Below are 21,162 nucleotides of genomic sequence, written 5' to 3' on the forward strand. Positions count from 1 at the left end.
TGGCATTCGGTTTTGATCTTTCCCTTACAATTCCCTTATACGGTATTCTTCTGTTCCTATATTCAGTTTCATTGCTTTAATTCGCTGATGGTTTAGGATTGCTAGGTTAGATCTCCCGAAGCCAAATTATTGTTTTATGTTAATTGTTCATTTAATTAATTTAAGTATGAATTCGAATGTCTTAATTGTTAAGTTTATTGCTGTCATTATTTCTAGTATGAGTAGCTAAATACCTTGTGCTAGGATGTAGGGAATCTGTAGAAGTAGGCGGCATTAGAATAGCATGACCTGAAATCGCGCCATGGTCGATCGACTGGGTTCCCTGGTCGATCGACTGGCCTCGTGAGTTTTACCTTCGTTTTAATTAATTTAATTGCTATGTTTGACGAATCGAGTGCACGCGACTAGTTGAATGCCTAGGAATTGACCGACCCAATAAAGATCGAAAGATTGGGAAGGGAGATAGCCTACCTAATTAAGACGACTAAATTAATAAGATCGAGAGATGAGTTAATTTAGCCTTATTAGTCCCTTTTCAGGACGAAAGTTAGTATTAGTGATATTAGGGACCTGTAGCGAGATCGAAAGATGCTACCTGTAAGAATGGACCGAGAGGACTTCTTATTTTCCCGTCTCACGCGTTTATTTTAGACCTACCTATGTAATACTCCGTATTTTAATAATAATTTATAAGAATAATTTATGTAATTTAATAATTAATTAAAAGACATTTCTAATAGTAATTATAATAAGCTGTTAATTACATAATAGATTAATAATGCAAGTTGGGAATTGGGTTTAGCTAATATTTAGCATTGGGCCGTGTGCCATTGTTGTTTGGACCGAAATCTATTAAGTTGGTACGAGTGTAATCGGGAATTAATAATAAATAATATAGGAATAATATTATATAAAGGTAATTATAATTATAATAATAATAATAAAGTTATGGCTATAATAAATTAGTAAAAATTATATGAGGAAATTATAATTGTGATAGGATTAATAGTATATGATAAATAATAATGATTTAATTATAATGACAATTCCTATACTAATTGGAATAAGGAAAGTTACATGGTTTCCTAATTGGCCTCGTATTCTCTAAATCTTACACTATAAATACCACCTCAAATCTGAGAAATAATTCACAAATTAAAAAGAACAAGCTTTAGGAGACGGAAGAGGAAGGAATTAACATAAACCAATTAATCAACTCGAGGTGATTATCCGTCTTAAATCAATTTATATTCGTTTCATGTGAGCATCTTTAAGACAACCGTATGACTTGTATAGACCGCCATAGGACACGAGATTTGGACCTAGAGCGACCTTGCACTGCAAATTTTCTGTCTTGACCATAGTTGACCGTCGTTGACCTTGTTACGGTGGCTTTTGGGGCGGTTGAAAGACGGCTGGGCAGAAGGGTTATACGGGTTGGGGTGGGTGATTGGAATGGTTATTTGACCCACTAAATGGACACGCCTTGACCTGGGGTTTGGGTGGTTGATGTTGGCGGCAAGGGGCGGTTGTGCTGGTGGTGTTTGGGTGGTCAGGGATGGTGGTTTGTGCGGTGGTGACGGGAAACAGGGGAGGAGTCATTGCAGGCGGCGGTTTTCGGGGTTTTAGGGGTTCTTTGGTGGTCCGGTAGGGTGGTTTCTGGGTGGTCTTTGTCGAGGGAGGATAAGGGAGTTGATTGGTGGTTGTAGGTGGCGGTGAAGGTGGTGTTAGGTGGTGGTTTTGGGACGGGTTTGATGGGGTGTCAGGTGGTGTTGCGGTGGGTGTCGTGTGATAGGGCGTGGGATTGTGGGTTGTTGGTGGTGGTGTAGCTGGCGGTTAAGGGTGAGTTGGGTGCGTGGGGTTGCAGGCTAGGGGTGTCGAGGCTGGGTGGTGGCTGTGGTGGCTTGTGGTGTCGGGTTTGGTGAGTTTTGTGAGGGGTGTTGGTCACGGTTTATAAACCGTGTATGGGGTGATGTGTGGTTGTTTTGTGACGGGTTTTTAATTAATTATTTTGGATAGCTCGGGTTATAATTGAATCGGGTTTTTAAGTACCGTAGACCTTTAATCATAATAATAAATAATAAATTTGAATAATAAATATAAATTTATAAATAGTAATTTGAAGTAATAAATAATTGAATTGAATTATAATATTTTGATTAGGTGACGGTTGTGAAGAATTATAATCGAATCGGATTGCTTTATTTATTGGGTTGCTTGAGCTGCGTAATTGGAATTGCTTGCCAGGTAGGATAATCTACTCAACTGATTGTGTAATTGGTGTTATTTATCATACGGTTATGATATATGGTTGATTGGCAATTTAATTTGTGATGTTATTTAATTGGATGGTTTATATACATGATTGTCGTGTTTAATTACGAGAATGGTTTATGAGAATTGGACTGCCCCAGGCTTAGTCTCTGGTGGATAACGTGAGTGGTGATTGGACTGCCCCAGGCTTAGTCTCTGGTGGATAACGTGTGTGAATAATTGGAAGGCCCCAGGCTTAGTCTCTGGTGGATAACGTGGATAGTTGATGTTGAGATGTGACATGTGAACAGTTGAGGTTGGAATATTGACAGTTGTGAGAGATTGGTTGTTTTAATATATTTTATCCTACTCAACCATTGGTTGACGTGTTTGCTTCTGTGTCAAAATAAAATTGATGCCTGCTTTAATTGATGGCATCCTGTGGTGAACCATTTAATATTTCCGGTTAAATGGGGAGCAGATTTAAATAGCAGGTTTGGAGCTAGCTGACTTGGGAGCATTGGGAAGAGAGCTCGACTGGGAACCTTAGAAGAAGTCTAGATCACATAGAACCATTTATATCACTTTATTTATTTCCGCTGCGAGTTGTAAATATTTTATACTAAGTTTTAGTTGGATAATTGGTAATAAACATGTAATCATTAAAGTTTTAATTTAAAGTACTTTGGAATTGTTGTACTTTGTTATTCACTACCTCGGGAAACCGAGATGGTAACAGTCCTATTTACTTGGGAAGGTCTAACTACAGGCTCCTGAATAAATGGGGGTGTTACAAAGTGGTATCAGAGAAAAACGATCCTCAGGCCTAACCAATGAATAATAATGAACTTAGGATGTGTCTAAATAAAATGAACCCCGGGTAGAAACTGTTAGGAGCCCCTCTTAGTGCGGTTAAGAAGCGCGCCTTAATTCGTACCATGACCCTCTCAGCTTTGAACCGGGAACCTTGAGAGACATTTCAGTGTGGGGTAGTTTAAAATGAATATAGTATATTTCCTTTAGAAATTTGTTTGTCTTGTTTGAATGACTGTTTTCGTTAATGATTGAGGATGATTTCTTTTAAGTATTGTTATGATGATGTTGATATGGGGAAGGTATGTTGGCATGTATGTGGGAGGTGTGAGTATGATTAATATGTGAAGTGTTGAAAGAATTACATGAAATTGTGAAGAATGCGATTTTGGTTGATTTCTCGAAATTTTACCCTTGATTGTTTTGGCTGCCATTTACTACTTGTTTAAAATTCTCGTATGCAAAATTTATGAGTAATATCTTTATGAGTTAGCTTTCATATGCCACTGGTCTCATATTCAAATAATATACGGTTTAGGAGAAATAAATATTTTAGTGGACAGTAGTCGAAATATTCCTGTACAGTGATGTTTTCGCGCCATGTTTTTGTAAAATTTGCCATTTAAAAACTAATTAATTATTTGTTATAATTCCAATGCCACTGTTTAGTAGACTCATGTATGTTTCTAATTTGGTAAGCCACGTTTTAAGAAAATATTTTGACAAGTTATGGTGATTTTTACAAGTTGACCTAAGTTTCTGACAAGTTGCTGTAAAATTTCTGTTTCGACCGTATAACTTGTAAAATGCATTATAAATTAATCATTTGGATTTTTGATCTGATTCTTTTCTCAATGGTTCATATACTTTCTATATTTTGATGTTATCAACTATGTGGAGTAGAATAATATGTCTAGTGATATGCGGAACGTGTTGCCCTAAGCCAATTATGCCTCTATGTTTAAGTTAGATGATGTTGATAGAGATTTGAATGAATGATAGAAACTAAAATGAACAAATAATAAATCAATGGTGAAGGAAGGGTGGGTAGTACCTCAATAGACTAGGTGACCTTCATACCAAACCAATAGTTAACATATTTATAGCATCTCCATGCATACCAAGCATGCATCTAACACCCATATGCATTCCATATAGTACAACACTAGCATGTGAATTCCGTGACCTAACTTGATTCCCTTATATTTCTTAGGATGGATCCTTATTTGCACCCAGAGAACATATTCATGTACCCAAACTCAGATTTGAACGAGCATTGCAAAGCCTTGGAATCTCAAATGGATGTTTATGGAGCTTTAGTGGATTCGAAGTACCTAAGTGACACTCATCTTAGAGCCTATACTTTGGTTAACACTTTACCTTTCTCTGGACCTTTAGGGAAAGTAAGAGAAGATTACATGACTGAGTATGATAACTACAGGATGCATGAGAATTATAGTCATTATTATGGACCTATCTATCCTTCACATCTCACCTATGATGTCGTTTTAGCCAGATTAAGATACCTAGTATATGTATGTTGGGTTGACAACCATAGTATCAACCGTGGACCTGAACAATTTGATCATGCCAGTGGGAGTAGTGATGAAGTGGGGGAGTCCTGTATGTTCCTTGGGGAAAAGGAGAGTGACACTTGTGAGGTGATAGAGATTAGCGATGATGATGATGAGGAGGAGGAGGAAGAGGTAGATATTATGTGGACTGGACCTTATGATGATGATAATGATAGACTTCAACCTCGACAGCAGAGAGCCTCAGACTATGAGATGGAAGATGATGTGATTTTTGTTAAACAAAAGTATACACCTGATCCTAAACCTAGGAAGCACAAATGGGCTCGTCTTGGGAATAGACTTAGAAGGGTCATTTGAATTAAGAAAAGTAACTAAACACTTATGCTTAGCTTTTGTGATAGTGTAATATTTATTTGGCAATGTATTCGCCAGGAGTTTAAATAAAGTTAGTTTAAGTTGTGGTTTTGCTACTTGGAAGTAAATCAAATATTTTGTTTTGTAATCAGTTAACCATTAATTAGTGTTGGAAATAAAAGTTGTTTTATATTACAATGTGTGTTTAATGTTTTATATTATAATAATGATTTGGTTGTTCCATTGTTTGATATTTCGAACTTCGAGGACGAAATTAAATTTTAAGGGGAAAGAATGTAATACTACGAATGTTTTGAGTTGTTGTTGTGATGCGATTGGTATGGATGATAATCGTAAATGGATGATGGTGTTGAATGATAATGTTGGATGATGGGAGTTGTGGGCGAACTTCGGGACGAAGTTCATTTTAAGGGGGGAAGACTGTAATACTCCGTATTTTAATAATAATTTATAAGAATAATTTATGTAATTTAATAATTAATTAAAAGACATTTCTAATAGTAATTATAATAAGCTGTTAATTACATAATAGATTAATAATGCAAGTTGGGAATTGGGTTTAGCTAATATTTAGCATTGGGCCGTGTGCCATTGTTGTTTGGACCAAAATCTATTAAGTTGGTACGAGTGTAATCGGGAATTAATAATAAATAATATGGGAATAATATTATATAAAGGTAATTATAATTATAATAATAATAATAATAAAGTTATGGCTATAATAAATTAGTAAAAATTATATGAGGAAATTATAATTGTGATAGGATTAATAGTATATGATAAATAATAATGATTTAATTATAATGACAATTCCTATACTAATTGGAATAAGGAAAGTTACATGGTTTCCTAATTGGCCTCGTATTCTCTAAATCTTACACTATAAATACCACCTCAAATCTGAGAAATAATTCACAAATTAAAAAGAACAAGCTTTAGGAGACGGAAGAGGAAGGAATTAACATAAACCAATTAATCAACTCGAGGTGATTATCCGTCTTAAATCAATTTATATTCGTTTCATGTGAGCATCTTTAAGACAACCGTATGACTTGTATAGACCGCCATAGGACACGAGATTTGGACCTAGAGCGACCTTGCACTGCAAATTTTCTGTCTTGACCATAGTTGACCGTCGTTGACCTTGTTACGGTGGCTTTTGGGGCGGTTGAAAGACGGTGGCGAGAAGGGTTATACGGGTTATACGTGTTGGGTGATTGGAATGGTTATTTGATCCACTAAATGGACACGCCTTGACCTGGGGTTTGGGTGGTTGATGTTGGCGGGGGCGGTTGTCTTGGTGGTGTTTGGGTGGTCGAGGATGGTGGTTTGTGCGGTGGTGACGGGAAACAGGGGAGGAGTTGCTGTTCTGGCCAGGCGGTTTTCGGGGGGGGGTTTAGGGGTTGTTGGTGGTCTGGGTAGGGTGGTTTCTGGGTGGTCTTTGTCGAGGGAGGATAGGGGAGTTGATTGGTGGTTGTAGGTGGTGGTGAAGGTGGTGTTAGGTGGTGGTTTTGGGACGGGTTTGATGGGGTGTCAGGTGGTGTTGCGGTGGGTGTCGTGTGATAGGGCGTGGGATTGTGGGTTGTTGGTGGTGGTGTAGATGGCGGTTAAGGGTGAGTTGGGTGCGTGGGGTTGCAGGCTAGGGGTGTCGAGGCTGGGTGGTGGCTGTGGTGGCTTGTGGTGTCGGGTTTGGTGAGTTTTGTGAGGGGTGTTGGTCACGGTTTATAAACCGTGTATGGGGTGATGTGTGGTTGTTTTGTGACGGGTTTTTAATTAATTATTTTGGGTAGCTCGGGTTATAATTGAATCGGGTTTTTAAGTACCGTAGACCTTTAATCATAATAATAAATAATAAATTTGAATAATAAATATAAATTTATAAATAGTAATTTGAAGTAATAAATAATTGAATTGAATTATAATATTTTGATTAGGTGACGGTTGTGAAGAATTATAATCGAATCGGATTGCTTTATTTATTGGGTTGCTTGAGCTGCGTAATTGGAATTGCTTGCCAGGTAGGATAATCTACTCAACTGATTGTGTAATTGGTGTTATTTATCATACGGTTATGATATATGGTTGATTGGCAATTTAATTTGTGATGTTATTTAATTGGATGGTTTATATACATGATTGTCGTGTTTAATTACGAGAATGGTTTATGAGAATTGGACTGCCCCAGGCTTAGTCTTTGGTGGATAACGTGAGTGGTGATTGGACTGCCCCAGGCTTAGTCTCTGGTGGATAACGTGTGTGAATAATTGGAAGGCCCCAGGCTTAGTCTCTGGTGGATAACGTGGATAGTTGATGTTGAGATGTGACATGTGAACAGTTGAGGTTGGAATATTGACAGTTGTGAGAGATTGGTTGTTTTAATATATTTTATCCTACTCAACCATTGGTTGACGTGTTTGCTTCTGTGTCAAAATAAAATTGATGCCTGCTTTAATTGATGGCATCCTGTGGTGAACCATTTAATATTTCCGGTTAAATGGGGAGCAGATTTAAATAGCAGGTTTGGAGCTAGCTGACTTGGGAGCATTGGGAAGAGAACTCGACTGGGAACCTTAGAAGAAGTCTAGATCACATAGAACCATTTATATCACTTTATTTATTTCCGCTGCGAGTTGTAAATATTTTATACTAAGTTTTAGTTGGATAATTGGTAATAAACATGTAATCATTAAAGTTTTAATTTAAAGTACTTTGGAATTGTTGTACTTTGTTATTCACTACCTCGGGAAACCGAGATGGTAACAGTCCTATTTACTTGGGAAGGTCTAACTACAGGCTCCTGAATAAATGGGGGTGTTACAACCTAGTATTCTGCCGCCGAAACTATAGTGAACCGACCATCTTAGCACCCTTTTTAATATTTGATTTTCATCCGTTTATTTAGTTTACTTTTCATTTATTTGCTTTAGTTATAGATCAACACAAATCAAATCCCCCTCACATTTGTTACCTTAGGCTAGAATTAGACAACTAATAATTGCATCGCCTCCCTGTTGTTCGACCCTGACTACCACTAGCTATAGTAGTAGTTTGGACTATAAATTTTATTTTTGGTGCACACAACGATAGGCATCAAATTTTGGCACTGTTGCCGGAGAGGCAATTGTTTAAAATTTTTAGTTGTCTCTATTTTTAGTCTTTCTCTTAGTTTAAGGGACATCTGTTCCTTAAACTATTCTCATATTCTACCTGTAGTTTCTTCTTATGCGCAGGTCACAGGGTGGTGAATTACTACCGTTCAATCCTGAGATTGAGAAGACTTTGCGTGAGTTGAGACGATCATCTAGAGTATTGATGACAGAGGAAGAGCTGAGTACTCTGTCTAGTTACTACGAGAACGAGTTGTTTGAGGAGGATCCACCTTCGTCACCTATTTCTACTTCTTCAGCAGAGACTGTCACATCTCCAGACATGGCTGAAGAAGCGAGTATAGCCAGTCACTCTGAGGCGACAGCTGAGAATCTCTATAAGGGATTCGCATTACCAGGGACGGACAAAAAATTCGAGCCGAAACCGTCCTATATCAACTTGGTTGAGAGAAACCAATTTGGGGGAGCTGCAAATGAAGATGCAGCCAAACATATGGAGACATTCATTGACTATTGCTGTTCCATACCCCCACCAACCGGTGTGACCCAAGACCAGGTGAAGGAGACTATGTTCATATTCTCTCTTCGTGATGCTGCAAGGGAGTGGTAGCGAGACCTGGATCGAGCTGCTAACGGGATTACTGATTGGCTGGCCTCAGCATTTTACAAGAAATATTTCTCCGCCTCGAAGACCAATGCCATTAGAGCTCAGATCATGAGCTTTAAACAGGGTCCTGATGAGAATTTTCATGAGGCATGGGTCCGTTTCAAGAAGCTGGTGCGAACTATTCCGCACCATGGGTTTGAGAAATGGAGCCTATGCAATCAATTTTATAATGGGCTTTATGATGATCAGAGGGCTATCCTGGATGCGGCAGCTAATGGTAGATTCCAGGAGAATATTGGAGAAACTAAGGGGTGGAAAATTATTGATGATTTGGCCACCCATAAAGCTGAGTATGGGAATTCCAGGGGAAATCAAAGGAGAAGTGTTGAATCCCCTTCTGTAGCTGCATTAGAAGCTCTCACGGCGATATTTGATAAGTACAAGTTGGGAGGAGCTTCAAAAGGAGGGATCTATCATGTGAATGCTGTTTCAGACGGTCCTTTCGTCTGCAAGAGATGTGGAGGAGAAGGACATGTTTCAGATAACTGAAGCATTTTCTATGAGTCTTGTGCTTCTTTTCAACATTATAGGCAGACAAACACTTATTTTGAGCCGAATGTCCATCCAAACATGAGTTAGAGTAGCCAAAATGTCCTAAATTCGACTCCACCTCCGCAGCAGCAGCATCAGAATTATGTGCCCCCTCATAAGCAGCAGCGGCTATATCAAAAGCCTCTGTATGTTCCACAGCAGCAGCAACAGTCCCAAGGTTCTGAATTTGCCGAGTTGAAAAATTTGTTGCTGAAAGAGTCTTAAGCTAGAGAGGCCGGGATGAAAATGTTGGAGAGCCAAATCGCTCAATTGGCTAGCAAAAGTGCAACTAGAGCTCCGGGGCATTTACCGTCACAGACGGATCAAAAGGAGACCCTTAATGCTATCACTTTGAGGAGTGGGTCTACCCTTGATGGGCCCGCTATGGTCGAGGAAGCTACTGGAAAAGATGAGGCGGAACCAAGTAAAAAGAAGGCTGTAACGAATAATATCAAGAAAAAGACGATCAGCAGGTATGATAGTCGATCGACTGACATACCCAGTCGATCGACCACTCCGCAAAGTTAAACAGCTTTTGTTCCTGTAGAAGTCAGTCGATCGACTGACAGCGCAGCTGATGGTGTTTCTTTTCGTCCTCCAATGCCAAATAACTTGAGGGACCACTTGTTTCGGGGTACGACTACTCCAAAAATAATGAGGTCAAATCCAAATGCTGATGGGTCAGTCCCGGTTCCAAAGTATGACCCGATGACGTTTAATGGTTCATTTTTGAGACGGTCTGAAGAAGGGTCAAGCTACAACAAAGAGACGGCAGTGGATTTTCAGCCTAAATCCACCGATGCCGGCATGAGAGACCTAGAGGAGAGGGCTAAGTTGCTTCTTTCAGCCCCTTATCCAGAGAGATTAGTGCCGACGAAGGAACAGGTATCATTTAACAAATTTGAAAATGTTATTCGTAGCTTAAATGTACAAGTTCCTTTTCTCGAGTTAGTTAATCAAGTGCCTGCTTACATGAAATTCATGAAGCAACTGTTGTCTAAAAAGAAGTCACTTAAAACTGTGCAATCTGTCGCATTAACTGAGGAGTCATGTTCCTATTTGACCCACACTGCACCTCATAAGCTAGAAGACCCAAGAAGCTTTTCAGTCCCATGTAGTATTGGCACCTTTACTATTGATAAGGCCTTGTGTGACCTAGGAGCCAGTATTAGTGTCATGCCTTTGAGTCTTGCTAGGAAGTTGAAATTGACTAGGTTTGCAGTTACCAACATGACAGTACAGATGGCTGACCGATCTGCGGTCCAGCCTATAGGAGTCTTAGAGGACATTCCTGTGCAAATAGAAAAGTTCTTTTTCCCTGTTGACTTCGTTGTACTAGATATGCCCGAGGATGCCCACATTCCTATCATATTGGGTAGACCATTTCTGCACACTGCTGGTGCAGTTATAGATGTTAGCTCAGGGACTTTGACCTTCAAAGTAGGGAAACATTCCATTGTGTTTGCCCAGACAGCTAAGAAGAAAGATCCTATGTGGCCTGTCACTTGTAATACCAAAAGAAATCCTATTTTGTGCTTCCTAATATGCCTGCCTCTATGCCTGTTTCTGCTATAACACCTCCGCCCCCAGATTGGGAGCAAATTGGAGAAAGATTCTTCTGTTTTGGATATTGCAGGAGCTGGTTTGGGGAAGGAAGAACCGCATGTTGCTCCAGCTGTGAGGGAGGCAATCGTTCAAAGAGGCGGCCTAGGATGTCTTAGCTATGGCACTGATGAGGAGCCTGATGAAGAGCCAGTCAAAGTGACGGAGTCCGATTTGGATTCTGATGAGCCGGATGAAGTTATTGATTGGGAAGATGTTGAAGCTGTTGATCCATTAAGTTCTGCGGATGCTGGAGTTGAGAAGAGTGCAGCTGAAAAGATGAGCACTGTAGAGGCTATTTCTTGTAGCCAGAAGCCGAGCAAGTGGGCCATTCCATGGCCATTTTTGATCAACTATTAGTTGATTAAGACTTTTTCAAAAACCATTCGTTTTATTGCTTTTGTTAAACTTTCTTTTTATTGCTTTTGTGTGCGCGAGACTTCGCATTTTAATAAGTTTGCTTAGGATTTTATACACTTTAGACAGTTACTTTGAGTTCTGCGCAATTTTGGGCGCGTTATTATGTGCATTTACAGGTTTATAGACCACATTAGCTCAAGTCATTGAGCTAATTTGAAGAAATCAGAAAGTTACAGCAGGTTTTCCAGTAGATCGACTAGCCAGTATGGTCGATCGACTGAGCTGCAACTTCCAGAAGCTTCTGTTTCTGTTCACTCTGGTCGATCGACTGAGTGATGTGGTCGATCGACCGCCCAGCACTGCTGTACCTATTTTCGATCATTCCCCTGCTGAGTTTGGTCGATTTGCGGAGTTGAGGGAGTCTTTTCTCCACTATATTCTCCGACTCATTTCTGTTTTCTTCCGTTTCTTTATTTTACACATTATTTTGCGTTTCAATAACTGTTTTCTCGGATTTATGCGTGGTACTTTTGCTTCTTTTCAGGTACTTTATGGTAGCACTACTAGCTACTGAAACCTCCTAGCTCACGCTGGTTTGGGGAGGTTTCCTTTTTGCTGCGCTTAAAGTCTTGTGAGTTCCGAGTCCTTACCTCATGTTTTGTTTAGTTAATTTAACGCAAATTCCCGTTTTCCTTTTATTTCACTATATGATTTTGCACAATAGGGACATTGTGTGATTTGGTTTGGGGAAGGGTTTTCCGTTTCATTTTATTTGCTTGCATTCACGTTTACATTTTTGTTTTGCATTGTTGTTTATTTTCTCTTATATATACAGAAATTCAAAACAATTGAAAAATTTCAAAAATTTCAAAAAAAATGCACGTTTATTTTAGCATATAGGTCGAGTCGGAACAGTAGTATTTCAATGAAGACATTGCATTTTCAGCTGTTTATGCCTGAGCCTTGATAATTGACATGTTATTAGTAGAATCATATGCATAATCTACGAGTTTTCGTTAAATTTCCTGCTGAACTTTAGACTTGACTTAGATTTTTGGCAAACTACATCATTTTCTGAGTTTTAGAGCTTATAACTGGTGACATTCATGACCAGTTTATCTAGGATTGTGAGTAGTACTCCTTATGAGACATGTTACATAAATATGCATAAATATGAACTTAATCTGCTTAATACCTCTATGCATTCGGTTTGTGGTTTGTTGACACATGTGGAAGAGGTCACCCATTTATTCATTTTGCCCATAAGCTCCACACTGCCAAAAATAGTCTTTTTGTCCCATTACTATATCCTACACTTAGCCTGCCCTTTTCAAGCTAGTAGTTTAGTTTTTGGGATTGTTACTCCGTTTTTGGTGGCATATGCTCATTTTGAGATGTTGTTGGGAAGATGAAAAAGGAAGGAAAGAAAGAAAGAAAAAAAATAAAATTGAAAAAAAAAGAAATGATTCGAAAAAAAAGAAAAAAAAACGCATGCTGTACTGTATAATCCGGTCGATCGACTGCCCATCTTGGTCGATCGACCGAAGCCCGAGAAGAAAAGAAAATCAAATCGCATAATTCAAAGTCTTTATTAAATGGCGATTTTTGCTCCCATGTTGCATTCATATCTTATGGGGAGTTGATTAATTATAGGGATGGTGAGATTTGTTCTTGCTATTAGCACCGTTTTCGATTGGAAGTTTGAGCAAGAAGTTGGATGTTATAATTTGGTTCCCTTAGTTACTAGCTTGGCTTTTAACTCTGTTTTTATCCAAATTTATCTTAGCCTCTTCTTACCCATTACCTCACATATCCATATTTACCTCGGCATGTGTCATGGTCATCTGTTTGGTTGGAATGCATATGTACGGTTGTAGAGATTATTTTCATATTATATTGCAGGCATGTTCTTATAGGTCGTAGTTAGGTGAGTGTCCTTACAACACGAATTCTTTCTATCTTATATATTATTTACCTGTGCTCATGAGTGATTCGAGCGACCCGTGAGAGTCCGTTTCGATAAGTCTCTATAGTTTACGGTTCAGCAGGCTTTTAACGACTTCATAACTCGTTTGCATGATTCATATTGCTAATTGATTGTTAGTTGTAGCATTAAATTGGTATAGGCTATTCGGTTTGCATTTCGCTCTGAGATTGAACTCGTTCCACTAGGTTTTAGGATCGAGTCTTGTTCTTGCTTGGGGACAAGCAAGGGTTTGGTTTGGGGAAGTTTGATGCGTGTCATTTATATGATGTTTTACACCTCATTTTACATGCGTTTCAGACCTCATTTATGTAGTTTACGCTACTATTCTCCCCATTTCCGTCTACTTTCGTGTTTTTGTACATTATTGCAGAAATGTGAAGAATCCAGTGGAAATCAAGCTAAATCCGTCCTCAAGTACTTTGCATTACATTTGACGTGAAGTATTTACTCAAGAAACGAACTTGGTGCGCATTTCGAGGCCTGAAAGATAATTTTACGAAGTTTTTGAAGCCAAGTACCAGCTACTTCAGTCGATCGACTGACCTCTATAGTCGATCGACCAGAGCACGACATACAGAAGCTTCTGTTCAGCGCAGTCCAGTCGATCGACCGGTCACAGTGGTCGATCGACCAAGCCGTTATTTTGACGTGAATTAATAGAGCGAGGATTAGGAAGCCCATTATGTTTTAGGTTTTTGAGAATAAAGTTTTGTGATATTTCTATATAACGTAACCTGCTCATCCAGTTTGATTCAGTTTTAGTTTATCATTGATAATTAGGGTTCTTAAGATTATTGTTCTTTCATCAATAAAGTTTCTATTGGCATTCGGTTTTGATCTTTCCTTTAAAATTCCCTTATACGGTATTCTTCTGTTCCTATATTCAGTTTCATTGCTTTAATTCGCTGATGGTTTAGGATTGCTAGGTTAGATCTCCCGAAGCCAAATTATTGTTTTATGTTAATTGTTCATTTAATTAATTTAAGTATGAATTCGAATGTTTTAATTGTTAAGTTTATTGCTGTCATTATTTCTAGTATGAGTAGCTAAATACCTTGTGCTAGGATGTAGGGAATCTGTAGAAGTAGGCGGCATTAGAATAGCATGACCTGAAATCGCGCCATGGTCGATCGACTGGGTTCCCTGGTCGATCGACTGGCCTCGCGAGTTTTACCTTCGTTTTAATTAATTTAATTGCTATGTTTGACGAATCGAGTGCACGCGACTAGTTGAATGCCTAGGAATTGACCGACCCAATAAAGATCGAAAGATAGGGAAGGGAGATAGCCTACCTAATGAAGACGACTAAATTAATAAGATCGAGAGATGAGTTAATTTAGCCTTTTTAGTCACTTTTCAGGACGAAAGTTAGTATTAGTGATATTAGGGACCTGTAGCGAGATCGAAAGATGCTACCTGTAAGAATGGACCGAGAGGACTTCTTATTTTCCCGTCTCACGTGTTTGTTTTAGACCTACCTAGTATTCTGCCGCCGAAACTATAGTGAACCGACTATCTTAGCACCCTTTTTAATATTTGATTTTCATCCGTTTATTTAGTTTACTTTTCATTTATTTGCTTTAGTTATAGATCAACACAAATCAAATCCCCCTCACATTTGTTACCTTAGGCTAGAATTAGACAACTAATAATTGCATCGCCTCCCTGTGGTTCGACCCTGCCTGCCACTAGCTATAGTAGTAGTTTGGACTATAAATTTTATTTTTGGTGCACACAACGACAGGCATCAGTGTACACTACCATTGATAAGACATTGGACATATGAGGATCTGAAGCAGCGAGTGAAAGAGGAATGCAAAGCTTTCACTGTCCATATGGGCTTTGGTATAGGGGTGTGGGATCTGAGGACGTATCCGGTGTCCCTTTATCTGGAGAAGTCATTCTACAAAGTTACGGTTGAAAGGAATGATCCTGAAGTGGGAAGGGATGCTCCTAAAGTGGGAGCAACAGTGGAGGAAGGAGGTCGTCCGGCCGAGGACAATGACATTAAAGTTGATAAGGGATGTAGGACTGTGACTTTGCCACTACCAGATGACCTGCCTACAGATGAGGATCTCAAGCGCCTATATATAATGACGTACGTACCATCACTTGTCTATCCTTCAAAATTATAGTCACATTTAGACTAAAGTTAGTTACATTCTTATTGTCTGTTCACATGTGACCATGTAAGCTGTGAAATATTGGTGTTTGTTGACAACTTTAACTGGTGACATTCTGGCTTAACGTAGTAACATTTGTAGATGTAAGCATCCTAGGTGTGATATGTAGGTCTGTTAAAATGTGAAATAATATGTATGTAGGTGTTGTAGTTTGAAATATGACTTAATTATTTTGTCTGTATGACATTTAAAATGGTAACAATCTTATGGACTGTTAAAATGTGACCATCTTTAGTGTGATATGTAGGTGTTGTAGAATGAAATATGACTTAACTGTTGTCTATGTATGACACTTAAAATGGTGACTAACTGCCTTAAGATGGTTACATTGTCATTGAATGTTATAATGTGACCATGGCTTTTATGATATGTCAACTAGTTAGTCTGAAATGTGAGAGCATGTTTTGTGATGTGTATTTAAAACTAAAACAAGGGTCACAATTTCACTAACAATGATTACATTCTTATGGTCTGTTCACATGTAACCATGTAAGCTGCAATATGTAGGTGTCTGTTGACAACTAAAAATGGTGACATTCTGACTTAAGGTAGTAATATTTTTTAAAGTGACCATCATAGCAGTGATATGTAGGTCTGTTAAAATGTGAAATTATATGTATATGTAATGGGCATTAAATTAGTGTGTTCAGGTTAGTGCAATATCCTTCTAATCTAAAGTTATCCATGTTTAGGCGCGTGTACTGAAATGGTACCAGTCAAAGAGGAACCAACATTTTGTGTCACGCTTACATCGTCAAATGGCAGAAGAAATGAGGGCGGATCCTCCCCTGTCTCCGCAGGTGCGGCAACAGCAGGACGCAATGGTTGGAGAAGCGGGTGAAGCACAAGAAGAGACCTTGACACAGAAATTGGATAGTGACCCCGTGTTCTATGCCGAATTCATTGCCATGCTTGACCAGGTGGACGCGGCTTTGGAGAACGTGGTTCTCCCACCCTCATTTGACTTGGGGATAGATGACATTGGACGAACACCAGCCCGCTCATACGAGCTCAGATACACTCGGGCTAGAGTTGTCAACCAGGAGGCCCCGTTTCAAATTGCCCTAAGGATGTCCTAGTCCCCCAAACCGTCCTAATCAAAAGCCTGGCGGTAAGAAGAAGTGAAGTAGTTGCAGCGGTCGTTAAAAAGAACTGACATTAACTGATAATGTTGTAGTATTTTGGGACACCACTTTTGGTCCTTCCCTGCAGTGAAGGGAATGTTAAATAGTCCTTTTGTTACACACTTATTTGTAGACTATTGGGGTATGTATTACCAGTACTGTAGTTACCCTTCGCATTGTGATATGTGTGAACAAACATGGTCACAATGTTGTAGTAAAGTAGTAACATTTTGATGCTGACCATAAAAGTCAGCAAGTTATAAACAACGGCTGTTATCATGTTAAGTTCAACTCTCAACGGTTAAACATAGGTACATGTCTCGATAGGATGGTCACATTTCCAACAATGACATATGTCAGCAATTATAGTCATTGATGTTCCCATGTTAATAGTTCAGTGACCATGTTAAATAATGGTAACATCCAACGCTAAATAGCCATCATGTAGATCAACAAAAGACCATTTTTAAAAGGTGGGAAAGGAAACAAAAAAAAATGACTATAAATATTTGAGTATGAAAAATATATATTGAAAATGTGATATCTCAAATATTTAGTCTCAAATGTGAGAGCATGTTGTGTGGTGTGTATTTAAAACTAAAAGAAGGGTTACAATTTGCCTAAAGATGGTTACATTCTTATGGTTTGTTCACATGTGACCATGTTAGCTATGATATGTAGGTGTATGTTGACAACTTAAAAATGGTGACATTCATACTTAAGGTAGAAAATTTTTTTAAAGTGAGCATCATAGCGGTGATATGTAGGTCTGTTAAAATATGAAATTATATTTATGTGTAATGGGCATTACATTAGAGATTTCAGGTTAGTAAAATGTCACCTTCTCTTTTACAAATGTGACCACGTAGTAGCATCTTAATATTGAAATATATATGAACAGGTAAGAGGAATAACCCATATTTTCATTGTCATTGAATGTTATAATGTGACCATGGCTTTCATGATATGTCAACTAGTTAGTCTGAAATGTGAGAACATGTTTTGTGATGTGTATTTAAAACTAAAACAAGGGTCACAATTTCACTAAAGATGATTACATTCTTATGTTCTGTTCACATGTAACCATGTAACCGCCAATATGTAGGTGTCTGTTGACAACTAAAAATGGTGACATTCTAACTTAAGGCAGTAACATTTTTGAAAGTGACCATCATAGCAGTGATATGTAGGTCTCTTAAAATGTGAAATTATATGTATATGTAATGGGCATTAAATTAGTGTTTTCAGGTCGAAAAACACATGTCCACACACTACTACAAAAACAGACAAAGAGGATGGTTAAAAACTGTCCTTAAATCCAAAAAAAACTGTCTTTAATTGAGCCGTCCTCGTTGCCTAAGAGGACGGTTGAAATAAAGTCAAACCGTCCTCTTTTGCTTTTCAAATGAGGACGGTTGTGATTTTGGACCGTCTTCTTTGCATTTACAAAGAGGACGGTTTTGTGTCTCAACCGTCTTCTTTTGGACACATGGCGCATATAATTTTTGCGCCAACTTCATTACGCTTGGTCAAGGAACCGTCTTCTATACATTTTTTTTTTCAAATATCAATCTAGCGCGAAATTATAAATATAGCCCGCCCATTTTTTTGGGCACAAATCCATGCTTTTTGACAAAAATAGATTTTTGAAATAAAAATCGTTTCATTCATAGCCTATACGACAATAGTCGTATAGCTTAAATTTATCCTGCTACATTTCAGAAAATCCAACAAATCTTACATTTATACACTAAATCTAACCAAACAAAATCGAATCGATTTAATACAAGCACTAACACAAGTTTTTCCATCCACACACCATTACTCAAGCTATCTAGATAACATCCAAGCGTTCAGCCGCCTAAATACTTTAAGCATTGTACTTGTGCCTTAAACTGCAATGCATATGTTGCCCAAATGTCCCGCACCTCATCAATTTGCTCAACTGAGTATATCTTTGGGGCTTTAACATACAAAATAACCAAAAAACACAATTACAATTTTTTACATATCAACGGGTGTAATTTATATAAATGAAGTAAATATTGAAACCAAAGAAACAAGTTAAAGGACGTAAACTTGGAATAATATTAGTATATCGTCCTCGGCAGACATAATATCTACATAAGACGCTCCCAAAGGGTTGCGTAGGACACTAAAATTGAAATCATGTCAACTACAACTTATAAAAAATGAACCCACAACAATAAAACATAGACTATATAATTTAGGAGATGAAAATACTATTAGTTGAAGCGGTAACTTCATTATTTTTCATTCAAACAGTTCAACAAACTTTATTAGCTTGGTTTGATACAGGGGTGATGGTGGGAGGGCAGCTTAAGTAGTTAGTACTGACCGTTTTACAAGAAGGGTCATAGCAACAGTTTAAGCAACATAAAAAAGATCTAAGTAGTTAAGCATGAAAAAAGTCATGAAACTTTGTGCAAGCACAAAAAACTACCATAACGAACGAAAACAAGTAAGGTTACTGCTTTCCACTTGAGGGAAATACGCTCACAAATTAAAACAATAGCATACATCAGAGGACACAACAACAGTCAAATTGAGCAATCATTGTAATGGAAGTACTAATAGATTAATTATGCTGGAGCAGGAAAAAAATGAATTACACCTCTGGTGCTGCTAAGACCGAAGGAGCAACAAACGGTGGTTACGGCGGCAATAGAGACAGTTTTGTGAATTCCATCGCCTATATGGAGGTGGTGATCGATGGATCTCACCCACAATCCGGGTCTCCTGCAATTTCCCATAAAGATATCATCTCATTAACACAAATTGCAAAAGATAGCACAAAATTAAATACCAAACATAAAAACTGATGACAATAATAACTTAACGATAAAAGAGAACATTTAATCAATCTCAATTATATACAATGAGACATATAAAAATCAAGGATACGCATTCTAACATGAATATTTTTCCTATGAACATTTAGTCATCGACATACCTTCAAGGTCAAAATTATATCTGCAAGACCATTTTGGGTAGAAGATTTCACAACAGCAACAACCTGGAAAACCAACTCACCGTGAAAACATTGTAGTCAAAGTAGTCAATAATCTACCACAACCATAATATAATTGATGATATCATCATTAGGTGAACAATAAATCTAGTTAAAACTCACCTGATATGGTATGGCATCATAGTATTTATCTCTTATCAGTGAGATTGTGAGAACATGGCACCTATTCAGCAAATTAATTCAACAAAATATAAAAGCATAAGACAACTATCGCATTGTTGGTTAAAAATTAAGTACTTCTTGAGCAACATACGGTTTACTAGCTTAGGATCTGTGCAAAATTGCACGGGCATGCATAATGGATATATAGATAATCTTTTACAATTCTCTAGCTACAACATTATATTTATTTGAATGAATAACATCTAACGGACCGTTTAGAGTACATATGCTATAACAATTAACACTCACCAACCCTTGCAGGATCAAATAGAAACTTTCATGGGCAATTAACACTTTCATGGACTATTTCCTTAACTTTTAACAACATCATGGCAGTACCCGACCCCTATTTACTCTTGGTCAAGTTTGTTCCTCGATTCCTCGCCTTCATAGATCATCCTCTACATTGGCATCGAGTAAAAACTTTTCACTTGTCATGCCTTCCCAATTTCCATTAATAAAGACTTCCACAGTTCCATTGCTACAAATAACCAAACTTATCAAAATAAAAAGAAAATGAGATTGGTATGTGCCAAAGACATTTCAAAACCAAAGTTATTTGACAATACAATCGTAAAGGCAATATATTACTTATAGAGTTACAATAAACTTATACTCTATACTACATGATTTATACGCAATACTCTCAGGTAGGACACATAATCAAATAAACATTTAACAATATCAAGGATAAAAGTTTGCGGGCATGGCGTTAATTACTCGAAATTCTGAGTACACAACAATTGGTACAAACACTGTTACAATTGTCTAATAGAAAAAAAACGAAATGAAGAGCATTTATACTCTTCACACATTGATTGGAGCTCGTCTAGTAATAGATAGCTTTTAACTCCCTTCATTTCCACTACTTTAATATGGACCTCACAACCTATAATAATCATATATATTTCGTACAAATCATACGTAAATAATGATGTATTTACATCACATTCAAATGGGATAAATATGGCATAATGCCAACTTCATTCTATGTATAAATTTTTAGTAGAAAACCCAATGGAGACACTAAAAGAAAACTTTGTATTCACCATTATTTGAAAATGTTTCATAGAAAGTAAGGAGTAACTTTTTAGTGTGATGAAAATGAAATATCCATTCTTTTTTTAGGGATGTTCCTGGGGCTGTGTTGTTTTCCAATTTGGGGTGTCCATTTTTTTTTTGATTTTGGTTCTGAATTTTCAAGTGTTTTATCCATTCTTTTTTTAACTATGCTTTACAAATTCCCACTTTGTGTATTTTTTTTTTGTGCTGCTAACACTATAGGGATATTCCTTGGGCTGTTCTCTTTTTCAATTTACCCTGCACAATTTTTTTTTTATTTAGGTCCTGGATTTCTAGCTTTTTTTTCATTTCTTAATTTTATCGTGCTTTTAAAATGCTCGCTTTAGGG

General features: G+C 37.8%; 1 long non-coding RNA gene across 1 annotated transcript; it reads right to left on the reverse strand.

The window, feature by feature from the left end:
* Positions 1-18,553: 18,553 nt before the first annotated feature.
* LOC141633883 (uncharacterized) lies at positions 18,554-20,858 on the reverse strand. Its single transcript, XR_012538636.1, has 3 exons — positions 19,692-20,858; positions 19,512-19,574; positions 18,554-19,297 (listed from the first exon to the last, which is right to left on the reverse strand). It is a non-coding gene; the product is annotated as an uncharacterized LOC141633883 (long non-coding RNA).
* Positions 20,859-21,162: the final 304 nt, after the last annotated feature.

The sequence above is a fragment of the Silene latifolia genome, chromosome Y, assembly GCF_048544455.1.
Source record: "Silene latifolia isolate original U9 population chromosome Y, ASM4854445v1, whole genome shotgun sequence".
Lineage (NCBI taxonomy): Eukaryota > Viridiplantae > Streptophyta > Magnoliopsida > Caryophyllales > Caryophyllaceae > Silene > Silene latifolia.